This window comes from Oculina patagonica, chromosome 13, assembly GCF_052425735.1.
Source record: "Oculina patagonica isolate OP01 chromosome 13, crgOcupat, whole genome shotgun sequence".
NCBI lineage: Eukaryota > Metazoa > Cnidaria > Anthozoa > Scleractinia > Oculinidae > Oculina > Oculina patagonica.
In genome coordinates this window covers 17,413,405-17,418,608 of record NC_135770.1, presented here as the reverse complement: position 1 = coordinate 17,418,608, position 5,204 = coordinate 17,413,405, and the positions used below count along the sequence as shown (strand labels likewise).

The 5,204-nt window shown below is 34.5% G+C and overlaps 1 pseudogene across 1 annotated transcript; it reads right to left on the bottom strand.

Moving 5' to 3' along the window:
• Nucleotides 1-242: 242 nt before the first annotated feature.
• On the bottom strand, nt 243-1,216 carry LOC144634692 (uncharacterized; annotated as a pseudogene). The gene is made up of 2 exons (XR_013567228.1): nt 1,136-1,216; nt 243-994 (listed from the first exon to the last, which is right to left on the bottom strand). The product of XR_013567228.1 is annotated as an uncharacterized LOC144634692 (transcript).
• Between the last annotated feature and the right edge of the window lie 3,988 nt (nt 1,217-5,204).

The following is a 5,204-nucleotide window of genomic DNA, read 5'->3' as shown; positions in this document are numbered from 1 at the left end:
ATAAATAAAAAAAATATATATATCACTTCAGTTTCTCGCTTTTAAAAAACAGATGTATTTATTATTGTTATTTAAATCGTACACCCATATCTAGAAACCATATGTTGGTGTAACATTGCAAAAATGTTTTACGTTTAAAACAGTTTTTTGATTACAGTTTTTTGATTACAGTTTTCCTTACTTTAGGGATTACGTGTCTCTGCTTTTTATGCAATCGGCCTAAATGCTACTTTTCCATCTTTAATAGCCACTAAATAGTAAAACCGACACCGCGTCTTCCGTATATAAAGACTTATTCAATGTCAGTCAGCCATGTAACCACCAAACCACCAATTAGTGGTCTGAGTGTCTCCCATGGTGCAACGGAAATTCCGGTTAACACTTCCGTAGTAACCAAAGTTGTCTTCACTGGAAACAGATCCTGCGTGAGGTTTGAAGGTACAGCCAGTGGACTCTGTGCTACTGTGGAGGATCCAAGCGTTTGGTCTCTGCCAGAACTGTGCTGTGGTACCACTCCCTGCTGCATGTCCACGAATATTCACATAATCCACAGGAAAACACTTCCCGTAACCAAGAAAGGTCATGATGTCAAAGTCGCTGAACTTGCTTCTGAGGTAATCTTTGTAATCAATCTTCTCTTTGATGATGTTAAAGCTGCAGGTTGCTCGCCAGTATGTGGATCGGCTGCGGAGGCTTTTCATTCGAGCCAGAGTTTGGCGGTAGATGTACCAGTTTGGGGTGTTGTGGTTGATTGGTGTGTCTTGTATAAAAGCCTTGGTCTGAAATTGCGGCAAGCCTTTATATTCCCGATTCCAGGACATGACTAGGGTCCAGGCTGCTCCCGGCTCGGATGACAGATCACAGTAAGCCACGTTTTGCTTATCTTCATCATTAAAAAGAAGAAGAAGCCGTTCACGAACTTGCCATGTTGCAGGTAGTCCAAACAGGATCGGGCGATGAAAGCGTTTGCTTGCAAATGGATAACATCAGCAGACTGGAAAAGAAACAGAAATGGAAACATGTAAATAAAGTAAATTGGACTTGCTTTAGGTTTCGATAACATTTAGCTATTTCAGCGAGTGAGATCGTAGATTCACTTAACGTGACTGAATTATAAATCGCAGAAACGCCTTACCGATTTTATTTCAATCACGGCGATCAAAATCAACAGAGAAAACAAGGTCAGTTTCATCTTCGGTTCTTCACGAAAAGTCGTCAGCAAACGTAGACTGGGAGAAAAATTTTAATACAGGCGTGTCAGTATAAATGAAAGAAAATTAATAATTGCGGTCTTATAATTAATCATGTGAGTACAACTAATGCGGGCTTTATCGGCACAAAACAAGAAGTGATCTTAGGCGGCAATCTCGAACATGTGTATGGTGGCCCATTATTGCCATAGTATTTTACGCTGTATTTTAACATTTTTTCCTTATTTATATATATTTTTTATTGTTTTATACTTATTTTTTATTTTTTTCCAATATTTTTTATTCCTTTTTATTTTATTTATTTTATTTTTATTTTTGTTTTTATTTTAATATTTTATTTTACTTTACTTATCTTTTTTCATTTAATTTTTATTAGTTTTATTTTATTTTATATTTTATTTATTTTTATTTTTATTTTTTTTATATTTTTTTTATATGTTTTATTTTTATTTAATTTATTTTTATTTTTATTTTTTTAATTTTTATTCATTTTATTTTATTTTATTGTTTCAAAAAAATAAAAAAAAAAAAAAAAAAAAAAAAATGCCGTGGCCCAGGAGTGCCATAGCCCATGATGCATTGGGAAGGAGTAGTTAAACAACATGGCGGTGCGGTAAGGAACGATACATGGAAAGAAGATGAAGAACTGACGCAGGATTAAGGGGAATACCTGAAACGGGCTGAAAAGAGATGACATTTTTAGCATAGAAAAAGCAGGTGACAGGCCAACTGAACACAGAATACTTTGTTCGTGACATTTGTACTTTTGCCGTTCTGTATTGGATTTGCCGGTCGGCCAATTTATTTTTGCTTCTCACTTGTTTAGAAAGGGCACTACACGCTGTCAGCTGTATTATAAGGAGGAGTTTTTAGTTGAATAGAGTCGTAAGACTGCCGCCCAGCAAACGTGCTGCGGACATAAGACTACACGGTTTCCCGTAAGTCGTATCTGGCTCATTCATATTTACAAGATATGTTTTTAGCTCTCAAAATATTCACTCTGTGAGGACAAGGATGTTGATTACTTGCATTCTATATTTGTAACGCCAGGTTTGTCTGTTTATAGTGTTGCACAGTGTGTTGCTTCCTTTCACTTGATGGCATTTCTTTTGTATAGTTTTAGCCAGAGACTGCAAAGCTTTACTTCGAAAAAGCTATGACCTTGTTTTAGAGAGACATTAAACATGTGTTGTATAGAAATATATATTTATGTTTCTTGCATCAATTTGATGGAGCGTTTAATATTAAAGTCTTTGAGCTCGATGTTTATGTTTTTACTGACCTCCCTTGTTCGTTATGTGACATTATTGCACCAAACGATTAAAGTTAGATCTACTGTATATCTATATAGCTACACACGCAAGTTTGTTGACTTTTTTGCATGCTGTGTATGCCACCATACCTTGCAAATATGAATGCAAATATACATCTTCTTAATCGAAACTAATACAGAGGTCTCAAAATCTACTAACGGGAAACTGTGCAGTCCCACGTCCGCAGCACATATCCTGGGCGGCAGTCTTACGACTCTATTCAACTAAAAACTCCTCCTTGTAATACAGCTGACAGCATATAGTGCCCTTTCTAAACAAGTGAGAAGCAAAAATAAATTGGCCGACCAAATCCAATACAGAACGGCAAAAGTACAAATGTCACGAACAAAGTATTCTGTGTTGGCCTGTCACCTGCTTTTTCTATGCTAAAAATGTCATCTCTTTTCAGCCCGTTTCAGGTATTCCCCTTAATCCTGCGTCAGTTCTTCATCTTCCTTCCATGTATCGTTCCTTACCGCACCGCCATGTTGTTTAACTACTCCTTCCCAATGCATCATGGGCTATGGCACTCCTGGGCCACGGCATTTTTTTTTTTTTTTTTTTTTTTTTTTTTGCTATGGCACTGGTGGGCCACAGCCGCTTTTTATTTTATTTTTTATTTTTTTGAAAAAATAAAATAAAATGAATAAAAATAAAAAAATAAAAATAAAAAATAAAAATAAAAATAAATAAAATATAAAAAAAAAATAAAAATAAATAAAATATAAAATAAAATAAAATGAATAAAAATTAAATGAAAAAAGATAAGTAAAGTAAAATAAAATATTAAAATAAAAAAAAAAATAAAAATAAAATAAATAAAATAAAAAGGAATAAAAAATATTGGAAAAAAATAAAAAATAAGTATAAAACAATAAAAAATATATATAAAAAAGGAAAAAATGTTAAAATACAGCGTAAAATACTATGGCACTAATGGGCCACCATACATGTGATGATATTTAAAGGTTCATGAGGATAACCGAACAGTCAAATAACTGAAAAGTAATATAAATAACGGAATTCACTGGTGTGAAAATAGCTGTTTTTTCAAAACTTCAACTCTCACCTACCTTGGTATAAGGCACACTTCTGCGTTGAGAATTTCGCCACGAACTTTAATACCACGCGGCGATATTTTATCGTGTGGCATACCTATAGGCTACCTTTTGTAAACATCCGTAATGTTTCAACACGAATACAGTTTCTCGCTTCTGAACGTGTTTTAATGACCGTTTATTTATTTGACTGTAAGGGTCATCTCTTCTCTTACATAATTTATGAACGAGTACTTTTTTTACTTGAAACTGAAATATACCCCAAAAAAACTCCCGAGGCGTACCCTAATATTGTGGTCGACATAGCCGTATCCGTATTTCGTATCATTTTTTCGCAGTTCTTAAGAAAATTAAACTAATGGTGGCCCTTAGCGCTTAAAGAATGCTGCCTTTTCTTCCTTGTTTATTTTGCAAAAGTCAATGGATGATACATGGGTTGTAAGAGATCGTGTCTTTAATAAATTCTCTGACTAACTTAAAACTGTAGATTGTATGGGAAATACTTCTTTGATTCTTATGGGGAAACTCACACGGATGACTTAAGTGTTCCGCGGAGCCCACTGTATCTGATATTTTCACTGTTGATGCAAATTTAAGCCTGACCGCATGTTTGCTGAGTTTATGCGTAATCGTTATCTGTCTTTATTTGTTAACTGTCGTGGTCTGTAATATATACTGTCGGTTTTTTCGCCTTTATTGAAGATTGCTTTCAAATGTAATTATTTTACTGACAGTGGTCACGGGACATGTACAACATCAAGACAATGTTATCCACATAAAGCTCAGATCATAAAAGTAAACATTATAGCTGGATGTATAGTGAAATTCTTATCGCAAGTACCATGAGAAATTCCCTATTTATTGACTAATTTATCAAAAATTTTATAGCATAAAGGTAATGAGAGCAGAAGAACGAAAATAGTTATAAGAAAAAAAAAAACAAAACAAAATAACCACATGTAGCATGTTATGTTAATGAACTAAAAAATTTCAGAACTAACATAAAAAGATCTTATGTGGTCAAATATATAACTCAAAGGTTAATTCCAGAAACACTGCTTTTGAAATTTATTTCGAATTTATTTTGCTAACGTCGAGGGCTATGAGGCCCGTATTTCTTAATATTTTGCTGGTTGTAAACAATCAGTTAAAAAGCTTAATAGAAACCAATTTAACTCATAGTGTTTTGCATAGAGCTATGTTAAACGTAAAGACGTCTTCGTTAAAAGTCTTCCCCTTGTTTTTTTAGCAACCCGAATTGATCAGTCCAGCGAAGCTGTAATCAGAACGTCACCTCGGCTTCCATAGACTCTACAGAAAGCACTCGCTTACAATCGGCGTTAAAATCTGCAATTGGAAATTTCAAGTATTAAAGCTTATGTCGCGACCTACAGACCTGTTTGCGTGCGTTTCTTCCTTGCAAATAATGTTTCAGGTTTTCATTTTCATGCCAGCTAGAGACAACAGAAACTGTTTAATGTTTTGCTTTCTTCCTCAGGGATTTTTTATTTCTGCGTTTTTCCTCAAATCACTTTCCTCCCACTGCGGTCGGCAGGAAAATCTCATTTTGGTGGTCAACCCTTAGTAAGTTGCTTACATTGTAATCGTTTAAGAGCCGTTTC